At 45.9% G+C, this 14,359-nt stretch overlaps 2 non-coding genes across 2 annotated transcripts; both read right to left on the bottom strand.

Moving 5' to 3' along the window:
* Positions 1-5,625: 5,625 nt before the first annotated feature.
* On the bottom strand, positions 5,626-5,700 carry Trnas-cga. The gene has a single exon. It is a non-coding gene; the product is annotated as a tRNA-Ser (tRNA).
* An 824-nt stretch (positions 5,701-6,524) lies between these two features.
* Positions 6,525-6,599, bottom strand: Trnas-cga. Its single transcript has one exon. It is a non-coding gene; the product is annotated as a tRNA-Ser (tRNA).
* Positions 6,600-14,359: the final 7,760 nt, after the last annotated feature.

Consider the following 14,359-nt stretch of genomic DNA (forward strand, 5'->3'; position numbering starts at 1 on the left):
GAGTTTAGGTCCGTTGCTCAGTTTTAATTTACCAGGAAGTTTCATATCAGCGCACACTCCGCTGCAGAGCGAAAATCTCATTCTGCACTTAAAGTAGTAAATGGATCTGCTATTTTAGAAAGAAAATAACTGATGATGGTCGAAGTAGGGAGGATATAAAATGCAGTCTGGCAATGGGAAAAAAGCGTTTCTGAAGAAGAGAAATTTGTTAATATCGAGTATGTGCCAGGAAGCCTTTTCTGAAAATATTTGTATGGAGTGTAGCCGTGTATGGAAGTGAAACATGGACGATAAATAGTTGGGACAAGAAGAGAATAGAAGCTTTCGAAATGTGGTGAGACAGAAGAATGCTGAAGATAGGGTGGAGAGGTCACGTAACTAATGAGGAGGTACTGAATAGAAATGGGGAGAAGAGAAATTTGTAGTACAATCTGACTCGAAGAAGGGATCGGTTGGTAGGACACGTTCTGAGGCATCAAAGGATCGCCCGTTTAGTACTGCCGAGAAGTGTGTGTGGGGAAGTGGGGTAAAAATCGTAGAGGGAGGTCAAGAGATGAATACAGCAGAAGGATGTAGATGGCAATAGTTACTTAGAGATAAAGAGGCTTGGATCGGATAGAGTAGCACGGAGAGCTGCATCAAATCAATCTTTGGACTGAAGACCGCTACAATAACTGCACTGCATTGTTACAGAGAGTGCGGTAATAACGCTCTGTTCCACGCTGCCACAGTTAATGTGTTCAAAATGGTTTCCATGTGCCTGCGTGTACGCGCCATAGCATGTTCTATCTCACATGTTCACTTCTGCCAGGCTGTATCCGAACAGTGTCAAAGCCAGCAAGAATACTCTATTCCAGCGTCTCCCAATCTGCAGTCGGTTCTGCACATACGATACTTCTGTGATGGCTCCATAACCAGAAATCGCAAGGGTTGTAATCCGGCGAATGATCAGGCCATGCAGCTGGACCCACTTGTTCGATTCATTGACCACGTAAAGGTGGCATCATCCGTGGATAGGATCGATGACACAAATCCCGGAATCATGATGTCTGGTGAAGAAACCAGTGGCAAAAGTGCTCTCCATGAGGAAAATCTTTCACTAGTAAGCCCTGCCCACGCTGTTAGAGATAAGGGTAGTAACAATTGTCCTGGATAACGTTCCACAACGTCTTCTGGCTTACCCTGTACAGGCGGGGTAACTGCCCTGTTCTCACACGGCGGTGGCCCTCCACAGTGTTAACCATATTTTCCTCCAGGTCTGGTGTACGAACATTTTGGTTACGTCCTTCATGAATTCCTTCTCCCTGAAACTACCCTGTCTCAGACAAACGGCGTAACACTGCTGACAACACTGAACACTATAGTTGTCGTCAGCGGGGATAGGTCTTCTGGTACAACATTCTGCCCGCCACCCGTTGCCACTTGCCTTTTCGCAAGTAAACCCCATGACGACCAGCTCTCGGTTCGAATACGGAATCATTGTGTACAGCGCTGTATCACATCCACTACAATGTGAGTCAGGAAGAGAAGTGAATCGGATACAACATTACCTGTTACTATGGCACTAGAGGGCGCTAGGGCATAACGTATGAGGAACAGTACCACCCTTTAGGAGGAAACCATGCATACTGTAACTGTAGGTGCATGGGGCAGTGCGTATTAGAAAGTATACTTTGTAAGAGAGTATGTTGAATAAATGGTCTCTAGCAAGGGAATCATAGATTTCCGGAGATAAGTTCATTGGAACATTTTTTTGTTCCGTATTCTCTCATCGATCAGTCCCTAGAGCTTACACACGTTGGAAAAAATCACCCTGTATACATTAAGAGAGTAACAAACATAGCTCTAAAACCATGACTGTTGTACACTCCTGGAAATGGAAAAAAGAACACATTGACACCGGTGTGTCAGACCCACCATACTTGCTCCGGACACTGCGAGAGGGCTGTACAAGCAATGATCACACGCACGGCACAGCGGACGCACCAGGAACCGCGGTGTTGGCCGTCGAATGGCGCTAGCTGCGCAGCATTTGTGCACCGCCGCCGTCAGTGTCAGCCAGTTTGCCGTGGCATACGGAGCTCCATCGCAGTCTTTAACACTGGTAGCATGCCGCGACAGCGTGGACGTGAACCGAATGTGCAGTTGACGGACTTTGAGCGAGGGCGTATAGTGGGCATGCGGGAGGCCGGGTGGTCGTACCGCCGAATTGCTCAACACGTGGGGCGTGAGGTCTCCACAGTACATCGATGTTGTCGCCAGTTGTCGGCGGAAGGTGCACGTGCCCGTCGACCTGGGACCGGACCGCAGCGACGCACAGATGCACGCCAAGACCGTAGGATCCTACGCAGTGCAGCCGGCCGAAGTGGCCGTGCGGTTAAAGGCGCTGCAGTCTGGAACCGCAAGACCGCTACGGTCGCAGGTTCGAATCCTGCCTCGGGCATGGATGTTTGTGATGTCCTTAGGTTAGTTAGGTTTAACTAGTTCTAAGTTCTAGGGGACTAATGACCTCAGAAGTTGAGTCCCATAGTGCTCAGAGCCATTTGAACCATTTTTTTCCTACGCAGTGCCGTGGGGGACCGCACCGCCACTTCCCAGCAAATTAGGGACACTGTTGCTCCTGGGGTATCGGCGAGGACCATTCGCAACCGTCTCCATGAAGCTGGGCTACGGTCCCGCACACCGTTAGGCCGTCTGCCGCTCACGCCCCAACATCGTGCAGCCCGCCTCCAGTGGTGTCGCGACAGGCGTGAATGGAGGGACGAATGGAGACGTGTCGTCTTCAGCGATGAGAGTCGCTTCTGCCTTGGTGCCAATTATGGTCGTATGCGTGTTTGGCGCCGTGCAGGTGAGCGCCACAATCAGGACTGCATACGACCGAGGCACACAGGGCCAACACCCGGCATCATGGTGTGGGGAGCGATCTCCTATACTGGCCGTACACCACTGGTGATCGTCGAGGGGACACTGAATAGTGCACGGTACATCCAAACCGTCATCGAACCCATCGTTCTACCATTCCTAGACCGGCAAGGGAACTTGCTGTTCCAACAGGACAATGCACGTCCGCATGTATCCCGTGCCACCCAACGTGCTCTAGAAGGTGTAAGTCAACTACCCTGGCCAGCAAGATCTCCGGATCTGTCCCCCATTGAGCATGTTTGGGACTGGATGAAGCGTCGTCTCACGCGGTCTGCACGTCCAGCACGAACGCTGGTCCAACTGAGGCGCCAGGTGGAAATGGCATGGCAAGCCGTTCCACAGGACTACATCCAGCATCTCTACGATCGTCTCCATGGGAGAATAGCAGCCTGCATTGCTGCGAAAGGTGGATATACACTGTACTAGTGCCGACATTGTGCATGCTCTGTTGCCTGTGTCTATGTGCCTGTGGTTCTGTCAGTGTGATCATGTGATGTATCTGACCCCAGGAATGTGTCAATAAAGTTTCCCCTTCCTGGGACAATGAATTCACGGTGTTCTTATTTCAATTTCCAGGAGTGTATTTATAATATTTTGTCTGCTCTCATCAAAAAACATACGATAGTGAATATGTCAATCAACAGTCGTCCCAGAATTTGACTTCTTTCGACCGACTCAGCAATCTATTCGGTGTCGGCTGTAGATATTGCGCCAAATCGCCGTAAACTTGAATTGAATATCCGTTGCACTTATTCGGTGATTAGAATATGAGAGCCCGCTTTGGGTAGCTTCACCGGAGTCAGAGTTGAATTACTCTTTGAGTGGTCGGAATCGTGATGTTCGAACAGATAAGCAAACAATTTCAGTTTAATCCGGCATTCCCGAATAGCTGAAACGACCAAGAGTGGAACAGACATAAAATGCAGACTATTAATAGCAAGAAGATGTTCGCCGAAATAGAGAAGTGTCGTGACACGTGATAAAATTTGGGTGTTGGAATACTTTTTAAAGCATATGTGTAGAGTGTAGCAGTGTACTGAAGGGAAACATGGACGATAACGTGTCACGCAGAAAGAGAATACAAGATTTTAACAAGTGATGCTATGCAGCAGAAGAATGACGAAGATTAGGTGGGTGCATCGAATAAGTAATGTAGACGAACTCAATCAAATCTGAGAAACAAGGAATTCGTGACAAAGCTTCCGTAACAGAAGAAATAGTTCATTTGGTTATGTATGTAGGTGTAGTTCAAAACTGTGAACTGAGACCAAAGCTTGAGTGACGTGAACAGGCCCAAGTGAATGTACGTAGCTTTAGTTACGCAGATGTGAGTGACTTGCAGGAGGCCGTGTAGCTTGGAGAGCCGCATCAAACCAGCCTTCAAACTGAATAATACAAGAACAACAAGAATGATACAAATTAAAAGCTTTTAGAAACCAGTAATTATACACGGTGTTTGTTTTAAACTGAGACAACTGGAAAAAGACGCATCGTACGAAAAAAAGTTCTGAATTAAAGGATGACGTTTGTAAAGAGCACTCTGGCTGTGCTACAGCTGAGCACCGCGTAAGAAACCATCGTGTATGGGCGTGGTCAACTTCTGATTTTCCCCATTTTTATTTCATGTTTGATTCCTACGCCAAAAAGTTACGATTTACTCAAATCATTGTTACCCTTTCGTGGTAAAGGGCACTGTAAGCGACAAATATTAAATGTTTCTCTTAAGAACCGATTCATTTCCATCTACATTTTATTTACTATGTAAATGTAAACCTGCGTGTTCTAACGGTTGACATTTATGTTCGAAATTTACGTACGTGTTGCAGACTCTATTGTACAGTGCAATATGGGTAGCCGTTTCCCTATCTGGTTACAAACTATATTTGGCGTGATACAAGAACAACGAAGTTGTTGTAATAGTTTTCTGTTTCCATCGGGTTGCTTGATAGCGGCGAGATCCCTTGCCTTTCACCACTGTGGTGCTTGATTTACTTGAGTCCCCTCAGTTAACGCCAAAGGGATGCTCGATTTCGATACATTAGCGTTATTTAGGTTAGTCTCCCTGCCTCTCACGGTTGGGGTGCTTTATTTCGGCGAATATCCATCCCAGGTCCGCCTGTCACTATCGCATGATTGACATTTCCCTTATCACAACGGTTGGGGTATGTATTCCACCGGTATCCGCGTAGGGCCAGCACGAAAGTTACGGCGGATGGTGAGTGATTTCCGTGTGTAAACAAAGCACCAAGTGGAGGTGCTCTAGGGCGGCCATCGAAATGGTGCATTCCGTTGGTTTCGGCACTCAAGGCAATAAACCCCGTAGGGAACAGAAAACCTGAATTACATTTTCACTCTGCAGCGGAGTGTGCGCTGATATGAAATATCCTGGCAGATTAAAACTGTGTGCCCGACCGAGACTCAAACTCGGGACCCTTGCCCTTCGCGGGCAAGTGCTCTACCAACTGAGCTACCGAAGCACGACTCACGCCCGGTGCTCACAGCTTTACTTCTGCCAGTACCTTGTCCCTACCTTCCAAACTTTGCAGAAGCTCTCCTGCGAACCTTGCAGAACTAGCACTCCTGAAAGAAAGGATATTGCGGAGACATGGCTTAGCCACAGCCTGGGGGATGTTTCCAGAATGAGATTTTCACTCTGCAGCGGAGTGTGCGCTGATATGAAACTTCCTGGCAGATTAAAACTGTGTGCCCGACCGAGACTCGAACTCGGGACCCTTGCCTTTCGCGGGCAAGTGCTCTACCAACTGAGCTATCGAAGCACGACTCACGCCCAGTACTCACAGCTTTGCTTCTGCCAGTACCTTGTCCCTACCTTCCAAACTTTGCAGAAGCTCTCCTGCGAACCTTGCAGAACTAGCACTCCTGAAAGAAAGGATATTGCGGAGACATGGCTTAGCCACAGCCTGGGGGATGTTTCCAGAATGAGATTTCCACTCTACAGCGGAGTGTGCGCTGATATGAAACTTACTGGCAGATTAAAACTGTGTGCCCGACCGAAACTCGAACTCAGGACCCTTGCCTTTCGGGGGCAAGTGCTCTACCAACTGAGCTACCGAAGCACAACTCACGCCCGGTACTCACAGCTTTGCTTCTGCCAGTACCTTGTCCCTACCTTCCAAACTTTGCAGAAGCTCTCCTGCGAACCTTGCAGAACTAGCACTCCTGAAAGAAAGGATATTGCGGAGACATGGCTTAGCCACAGCCTGGGGGATGTTTCCAGAATGAGATTTTCACTCTGCAGCGGAGTGTGCGCTGATATGAAACTTCCTGGCAGATTAAAACTGTGTGCCGACTGAGACTCGAACTCGGGACCCTTGCCTTTCGGGGGCAAGTGCTCTACCAACTGAGCTACCGAAGCACGACTCACGCCCGGGTCTCACAGCTTTACTTCTGCCAGTACCTTGTCCCTATCTTCCAAACTTTGCAGAAGCTCTCCTGCGAACCTTGCAGAACTAGCACTCCTGAAAGAAAGGAAATTGCGGAGACATGGCTTAGCCACAGCCTGGGGGATGTTTCCAGAATGAGATTTTCACTCTGCAGCGGAGTGTGCGCTGATATGAAACTTCCTGGCAGATTAAAACTGTGTGCCCGACCGAGACTCGAACTCGGGACCCTTGCCTTTCGGGGGCAAGTGCTCTACCAACTGAGCTACCGAAGCACGACTCACGCCCAGTACTCACAGCTTTGCTTCTGCCAGTACCTTGTCCCTACCTTCCAAACTTTGCAGAAGCTCTCTTGCGAACCTTGCAGAACTAGCACTCCTGAAAGAAAGGATATTGCGGAGACATGGCTTAGCCACAGCCTGGGGGATGTTTCCAGAATGAGATTTTCACTCTGCAGCGGAGTGTGCGCTGATATGAAACTTCCTGGCAGATTAAAACTGTGTGCCCGACCGAGACTCGAACACGGGACCCTTGCCTTTCGGGTCAAGTGCTCTACCAACTTTTTTTTTTATTTTTTTTTTTTATTGTATTTTACTAAAACATACATTTCAAGTATTCAACAGTACAATTAATGATTAAACCATTTGCAACATTAAAAAAAGAACCAGTTTTAAACTAGTTATATGCTAAATATGTCTAATACAGTAATAATGGTAAAACAAACTTTAAAAGTGGTTACAGTATAAACTTTGCTCAAGATAACTGAGATTATTCTAGGTGCCAATTATTGTCACCCAATCAGTGGGTTTGTCTACAAAGTTGAATTCACTGTTTAATTTGTAAACTGTCCATTGAATAAAAAATAATAGCATATTTAATACCAGTTTTCTTGACTATGAACCAGTTTAAATACAATCCAATTAAACACATACAAAAAAAAAAAAAAAAAAAGTTCCGGAAGCAAGGTTAAAGTAAATAATAATAAGGAACCAAGTGACTTTTAATTTTCTTCTGTTCGTTCTCGTTCAAGGTGTTGTAGTGGTTTCACATATCTAACCAACACCCATTCTTTCAAAAATGATCTTCAGCATGTTGCCATAGTGCTTCTTGTGGTTGCGATACGTGCTGATTTTTGCATATTCACACTTCATGTAAACGCGGAATTCTATCTCGTTGTCCGACCCAAGTGTGTGGATGACATAACTAACATATTTTCCCAGTAACCAGCTAATGGCGTTGGTTTTTAATTTCGGAAAGTATGTCATGTCCGGTCTCAGGAGGAGCGACGGCGTTATATATTGCGTAGAGGATCTGGTGAGAAAGGCGATTTGTTGCCTGATCCAATTCCAGTTATGCACATTGCCACCACAGGTGAATCTGTGGCTGAGTGTATCCACCAGATTGCATTTTCCACAAAGGTGTGTCTGGTTTAAACCGATCCCATATAGTCTCTCGTTGGTGCTGATGACATTATTAACTGTTTTGTACCATGCGGAAATAGCGTCTGTAGATAGCCCGGCATAGTTGATGTTCCGCCATACAGCTTTCCAGTCACAATTTGGGAATTTCGTTTCAATTTTGTTTCTACCCTCATTTAACTTCCTTTCAAGTATGATGTCGCGCGCTGTGATACGTGTGTTGCTTCTGATTTCGTCACTAAGATAACTTGCTTCGAGGAAAAAATTCCTCACATACTGCAGACGGGCATTAATCCTTCGCACATCAATCGGTGCTTGCAGGCTATGGGGTGTCACAGCCTCAAAGAGCTTTGCGGTTATACATTGTGGAAGTTCTCTGAGTATATGGAAAGTCCGTTTGAGGAACAGAGCAGACACTTTATTGCCAATATGCACCAAACCGAGGCCCCCGTTTCTGACATCCAGTATAACCGTAGTCGCACCAACCCTGAATATGTCTCCTCTCCATAAATAATTGGTAACAGTGGACATGATCCCTTTCGCTACTAGTTTAGGGATTGGAAATACCTGCGCAGTGAAATACGCTTTAGACAAAACGCAGGAGTTGATGAATCTGACTTTTTGCACCAGGTCCATAGTTCGATGGATGTTCTCCATTACAGCACCATGAACTTTCCTCCTAGTTTCCGTCCAGTTAAAAGCAGCCATCCGCATCGGACATGCCATTAAGGTGATTCCCAAAGTTTTATGTTTGTTGTCTTGTTTTGCCCATGCCAGTCGAAGGTGATCTAGGCCCCGTAGATTCAATATTTGACTTTTGTTTTCATTTACTGTCGCTCCCGACGCTAGACAATATCTTTGGATTTCTCTTTCCAGTGTAACTGTCTCCTCCTTATTCCTCATTACAACGCCCACGTCATCAGCATAAGCTCGTATGACAGTTTTCTCACCACTCAATGTTATGCCTGTTAATCTTTCGTGGACAGTGCGGAGGAAGGGCTCTAAAGATACTGAAAATAAAAACATTGATAAGGGACTGCCCTGTGGAACCCCTCGCCTTATCTGTATGGGTTTAGATGTTTGGCCATTGATTGCTATTTTCGCATTTACACCTGTTGCAATATTCCTTAGCATGTTCACAATCTGGGGGTGGAAAGCCATTCTTGACAGCGTCGCAAAGAGGTATCTATGACTAACGCGGTCAAAAGCTTTGTTGAAATCTATGAAGATTAAAACACATTTTATACTTGTCACTGAGGTAATTGCAATGACGTCTCTGTATGCAGATAGACTTTCGAATATCGTTCTGGTCGGAGAGCAAGATTGGTGATGACTCAATAATTTGTTGGAAAAGGCAGAGAGTCTTTTGTTGATAATACGCGAAATTATTTTGTAATCAGAATTAAGTAGCGAAAGAGGCCGAAAATTGTTTAAGTTGGTTTTGCCTTTACTCTTAGGAATCAGTACTATTTTACTTTCCTTAAACTCTGCAGGGACCGGTTTTCCGTTCAGGACCTCATTTGCCATGGAAGTGATCTTGTCCCCAATTATAGACCAGTAGCGGGCATAAAACTCCACAGGGAGGCCATCAAGTCCCGGAGATTTGTTGAGAGGTGAGTTACGCACTGCCTCATGCGCTTCATCTTTAGTAATAGGTGACAGGATGTCAGCGTTGTCTGTTCCCGACAATTGTGGACCTAAAATAGTGAGAAAGTCCTCGAGAGCTGCATCTTCCACTGTGGTAGGGGCATATAAGGTTTCATAGTACCTGTGGACTTCGTCCAGTATTTGTTTCTGGCATGTGAGCCTCGTACCAGTATGCGTCTGGACTTCATCAATTAAAGTTTGACGTCTGTTTTTAACATGCCGCACCAAGTGATACAGAGAAGCTGTTTCATCTGCTACGACTGATGTGGCTTTCGATTTAATTTTGAGTCCCTCCATCTGTTGCCGTTTAATGCTTAATAACTTGGCTTTAATTTTTTTGATATCATTTAGACGAATTACGTCATCATGGGCCTGTTGATATAAGTCTCTTAAAACTTTATAATAAAACTCCATTGTATTCCTCAACTCCCTGTGCCTGGCTGCACTATACTGCATGACAACTTTCCGCAGCCTTGGTTTAGCCCTCCTTGTCCACCAGTCTATGACTGTTGGGTGCTTTTCTACTGTGCGGAGGCACATAGTCCACGCAAACCTTATTTCCTGTTCCAGTTCTTCGTCAGTTAATACAGAGATATTTAAGTTCCATTGGCCTCTGAATCGACGGGTTGGTTGTACACTTAGATTAAAGCAAGTTAAAAGTGTACTGTGATCGCTAAAATACACTGGAATAGTCTCAACGTTTAATAAATAATTTTGCAAATTTGGTGACACGTAAATTCTATCTAGTCTGCTGCGGGAGTGGCTGGTTATATACGTGAACCCGACTGACGTCGGGTGCTGAAGTTCCCACACATCCTTAAGGTGTAGATCACTTACTAATTTTTTTAACTGTGGCGAGTAGTTGAAGTTGGGTTGTTGATCTTTCTGGTTTAAAACACAGTTAAAATCTCCACCTAATATAAGAGAACACGGATTTTTCCTCAATAAATAAATCAGTTCATCTTGAAAAAACTTCGCACGATCCAATTTGTGGGAAGTTCCTGATGGGGCGTAAAGGTTAATCACTGTCACATCGAAAAGTTTTATGCCTATGGCTCTTCCTGATTCTAGTCGTTCGATTTCAGTCACCGGAATGCCTTCCCTTATAAGAATGGCTGTACCGATATTGGCTTCCGTAGAAACATTAACAATTTCAAAAAAGCCTGGGATCCGAAATTCCGTTATCGCAACTTCTTGTAGCAACGCGATATCTGTTCCGGACTGGTACAAGAATTCCTTTAGTGCTGCCAATTTCAAGGGTGACTGTATTTTATTAATGTTAATAGTAGTAATGCTATAAGCTTGCAGCACAGACATACCGGAAGAAGCTATTTGGGATGAGGTTCGGTATGATTATAGCAGCAAACGTGCTTCCCTACAAGACACGATCTTTACAAGCTGTGTGCCCATTACATGTACTAACTGCCTAGAAAATTTGCACTGCTTTTAAACAAATAGCTTAAGAAGAAAAGTATCCTGAAATCCTGACAATGCATTGCTGTAAGTCACTGTGGCCATTCTCTTTCTCCTCGTCAGTGTTGGACCTGATGACTTCATATTTGATATTCTTTTTCTTGATGTCTTTCTTCTCTGGTGTGACTTTCGCTTGATGACGCGTGACAGCAAGGCCCGGTGTCTGTCGCAGCCGCCGGCGGTGGCTAAATGGGGCAACGGCCGTGGCTTGCGAGTCGTCAATGTTTGGTTCCGGCGTGGTGTCTGTTGTGTTGTTTTGCTGGCGAGGCGGTGATGTTGTGTATTTCCTCCTTCGGCGCGGCGTTGCGCTTCGGAGTCAGCAGGTTCTTTACCTGGTACTTCCTCGTACGGTTCGCACTGTATGGGTTGTGCACTTGATGCGGTTATTTCAGCCGTGACCTCAGGCTCAGGGTCACATTTCCGTGAAAAATCACTACCCGCTGCGTCACTATCTGTTCGTGGCGGTGTATGTCCTTGTGCGGAAGTGGGAGCCACATCGACCTTCATTCCATCTCCTTTTTCCACTTCCAACAGATCTTCAGGACTGGGCTTCGGCCTCCTGGCAACGGGTGTTTCACAGGAAGAGTCCTCATCAACATTTCTTTCAGTGTCCTCTAGAGGACGCTTTTTTGTGGGAATCTCGCTGTCACGGGACGGAATTTCAGCAGTTAAAGCAGGTTTTAAAGACGGAAAGTCATTAACATTAAGTGCAACATTTTCAGAGGTAGTAACAGGATCCACGACCGCCGCTGGCTCTGTTGTATTACTGGCTGGCAACAAATCGTTGAGTGTCAATTTCCGGCGTTGCGTAAGGTTATTTGTTAGCACAAATACACGGCGAGGGCAGTCCTGACGGAGGTGACCAGACTCGTTACATACATGACATGTAGGGGTTTGTCCTGAGTACATAACATGCGCCTTGTGCCCGTCAACAAAGATGTGGGAGGGAATGTTTGCTTTCACTTCCATCTCCACGGAGCGAATGCCGTTAAAGCACTGCAGCTTGAAATGCGAAGCCCACCTTTCGTTGACTATTTGCCTGACAACCCCATACTTTGAAAGGACATCTTTAATTTTCGAATTGTCTACTTCTATGGGAATATTCAAAACCCTAACATTCCTAATTACAGACTCGGAATTCCGGAGTTTGACAGTACTTTTAGTACCATCACGGTGTATAAATTCCGTTTCATAACCAAATTTTGCCAGAAAGCGGTCTACACTCGCGGAATCGTTAAACTTTACAAAAATGCAGTATTCATCAGAGTCCAGCTGCATGGTATGAACAGATTCAGAATGAAGGCCAATTACCTCGGTAATCCAGTCGTGTATTTAAAGTGCAGAGGGCTGTACTCGACGGGTGTACTTGTCGAAGGTGAAAATCACGGTGTTTTTTCTCACTGAGTTTGCCATGGTGTTCTGCAGCGAAGAAATCTCGGACAACGCCGAAATCCCAACGGCACTTCGTAGAAAGATGACACGAAAGAAGACCAAATGCTCAATTGATAACGCTTAATTCACGTGCAAAACGTCAATAAACGAGCACAAAACACGAAAACACTGACGTAAACACTGAACGTTCACGGAGCAAACTTGAGGAGCGTGCGACCGCTGCGGCAGCTAATGCCAGACTGTTGGAGTGTGCGCTGATATGAAACTTCCTGGCAGAATAAAACTGTGTGCCCGACCGAGACTCGAAATCGGGACCCTTGCCTTTCGGGTCAAGTGCTCTACCAACTGAGCTACCGAAGCACGACTCACGCCCGGTACTCACAGCTTTGCTTCTGCCAGTACCTTGTCCCTACCTTCCAAACTTTGCAGAAGCTCTCCTGCGAACCTTGGAGAACTAGCACTCCTGAAAGAAAGGATATTGCGGAGACATGGCTTAGCCACAGCCTGGGGGATGTTTCCAGAATGGGATTTACACTCTGCAGCGGAGTGTGCGCTGATATGAAACTTCCTGGCAGGTTAAAACTGTGTGCCCGACCGAGACTCTAACTCGGGACCCTTGCCTTTCGGGGGCAAGTGCTCTACCAACTGAGCTACCGAAGCACGACTCACGCCCGGTACTCACAGCTTTGCTTCTGCCAGTACCTTGTCCCTACCTTCCAAACTTTGCAGAAGCTCTCTTGCGAAACTTGCAGAACTAGCACTCCTGAAAGAAAGGATATTGCGGAGACATGGCTTAGCCACAGCCGGGGGGATGTTTCCAGAATGAGATTTTCACTCTGCAGCGGAGTGTGCGCTGATATGAAACTTCCTGGCACATTAAAACTGTGTGCCCGACCGAGACTCGAACTCGGGACCCTTGCCTTTCGGGTCAAGTGCTCTACCAAATTTTTTTTTTTTTTTTTTATTTTTTTTTGTTTATATGTTCGGCGCGGACGTCTCATGACATCCGTTCAGGTAGTTTGCTGATCCGTTCACACAGTTTTTTTATTACAGAGGGTAGCTAACCCTCTGACCGAACACGCTGAGCTACCGTGACGGCTAACCAACTGAGCTACCGAAGCACGACTCACGCCCGGTACTCACAGCTTTGCTTCTGCCAGTACCTTGTCCCTACCTTCCAAACTTTGCAGAAGCTCTCCTGCGAACCTTGCACAACTAGCACTCCTGAAAGAAAGGATATTGCGGAGACATGGCTTAGCCACAGCCTGGGGGATGTTTCCAGAATGAGATTTTCACTCTGCAGCGGAGTGTGCGCTGATATGAAACTTCCTGGCAGATTAAAACTGTGTGCCCGACCGAGACTCGAACTCGGGACCCTTGCCTTTCGCGGGCAAGTGCTCTAACAACTGAGCTACCGAAGCACGACTCACGCCCGGTACTCACGCCCAGTACTGGCAGAAGTAAAGCTGTGAGTACCGCGCGTGAGTCGTGCTTCGGTAGCTCAGTTGTTAGAGCACTTGCCCGCGAAAGGCAAGGGTCCCGAGTTTTAGTCTCGGTCGGGCACACAGTTTTAATCTGCCAGGAAGTTTCAACAGAAAACCAGATTACCATAAAAGTAACTCATTTGCCAGAAATGTGAATCTCAAGCCATATTATTTGTACTCTACAGTCCATTTACGACACTCAGACAACATTTGAACATCAGTATTGATCTTTAAAACATAAAGGTTAACATTTTCACAGTAATTTAAATGTACGGTCAAGTGCAAAGATTATTTATTGTAATAACAGGCACATCGTTTTCGAAATATTTATCTGTCTCAAGTTTAAAAAAACACCCTGTAAAATCATGAGCTACTGATTTAGTAACACACAAGTAGGAAAATCTTTGCGACTCCATTGACTGAAGGGTACAGCAACCATTACCAATTATTTCAAAAAGAAAATAGTCTAGGTTGCAAAATAATGATAACTTAATAACCCGTTCCACCCATCACGTTGTGGTGTATTCTGAAAATTAGCATTCGTGATAACGTGCGAGACAGGGCATGTACCTTAAACACAATAGCACCGGAGAGCTGTAAGTTTGGTCCTATTTGTGCACTT

This window comes from Schistocerca americana, chromosome 1 (assembly GCF_021461395.2).
Source record: "Schistocerca americana isolate TAMUIC-IGC-003095 chromosome 1, iqSchAmer2.1, whole genome shotgun sequence".
Classification (NCBI taxonomy): Eukaryota; Metazoa; Arthropoda; class Insecta; order Orthoptera; family Acrididae; genus Schistocerca; species Schistocerca americana.